General features: G+C 31.9%; 1 non-coding gene across 1 annotated transcript; it reads left to right on the forward strand.

The window, feature by feature from the left end:
* Window positions 1-192: 192 nt before the first annotated feature.
* LOC115873202 lies at window positions 193-356 on the forward strand. Its single transcript, XR_004048275.1, has one exon. It is a non-coding gene; the product is annotated as a U1 spliceosomal RNA (small nuclear RNA).
* Window positions 357-1,182: the final 826 nt, after the last annotated feature.

Genomic DNA, 1,182 nt, shown 5'->3' on the forward strand with positions numbered 1-1,182 from the left:
TAAATGGCAATAAGACTAATGATATAAGCAGTACACATTTATATATTGTGTCATAATTTTAGTGGGTCAGGAATCTGGACACATGTTAGCTGGGTTCCTGCTTTAGGGCTCATAAGACTGAAAACAGATATTAACAAGGATAGAATAAGGAAAGGTCCATTTTTCATAGGCTACTAAAACATAATCAGATAGATACTTACCTGGCAGGGGAGACACCATGATCACAAAGGTGGTTTTCCCAGGGCGAGGTTTATTCATTGCACTCCAGATGTGCTGACCCCTGCAATTTCCCCAAATGTGGAAAACTCAACTGCATAATTTGTGGTAGTGGGGGACTGCGTTTCTGCTCTCCTCTGGAAAAAAAATCAGATATATCTTATAGTCTTTATAAGGTGACATTGTAGCCCAAGTTTAATATTTCTTCATTTATTCAAAAATTATAAAATGTCTACTATGTCCTAAAATTAGATATTAGGGAGTTACAATTTTATTTTTAAATGACAATCTTCCTTTCAGATCACCCTATACCTCCAATATTTAAATGCTACTAATTTCTCCAAATCTAAATTAAAGGCGCACCTACTATGTCAACTGTTTTCTATCACTTTTAAACAAGAGCAAGTATTCCTACTAAAGCAACATAATTACGTAGAATGAAATTACTAAGGAAATTATATGAAGCTAAATATATAAAAGTGGTAGTTAAATGGCCTAAAGTCTTTCAATCAATTCACTGATTTGTCTTGTCCATGTAGACCATCAGAGATCTTAAAGGAGAAATTGTTGTCTCGAAGATATTAATATAAACATACTGACACTGTTGTTTCCTCCACCAACTAGTCAAACTGAAATAATATTTTTAAAAGATCATAATTCATACTTGAAACTTCTAAGCAATTTTTAACTTTCCATCTTGAAATGAGCACAAGCTCAAACTAAAGAAAATTTGAAAACAAATAAAATCCAATTATTAAAAAAATATGTAATACAAGCTCTCTAAGAAGAAAATGTTAAAAATATTGAAATACTATCAAATAAGATCCTTAGAGCGATGAGGGAAACTATATTAATAGCAGGAAGAATACCAGCTGCTGTTGAGTTGATTTTGAGTCTTGATGACACATGTAGAATATAATTGTCTAAATATAGTATTTTCAAGGTTTGATTTTGATACGTAGGTAA

This window comes from Echinops telfairi, unplaced genomic scaffold (genome assembly GCF_000313985.2).
Source record: "Echinops telfairi isolate 266 unplaced genomic scaffold, ASM31398v2 ScPeMD7_7467;HRSCAF=8505_0, whole genome shotgun sequence".
Taxonomy (NCBI): Eukaryota; Metazoa; Chordata; class Mammalia; order Afrosoricida; family Tenrecidae; genus Echinops; species Echinops telfairi.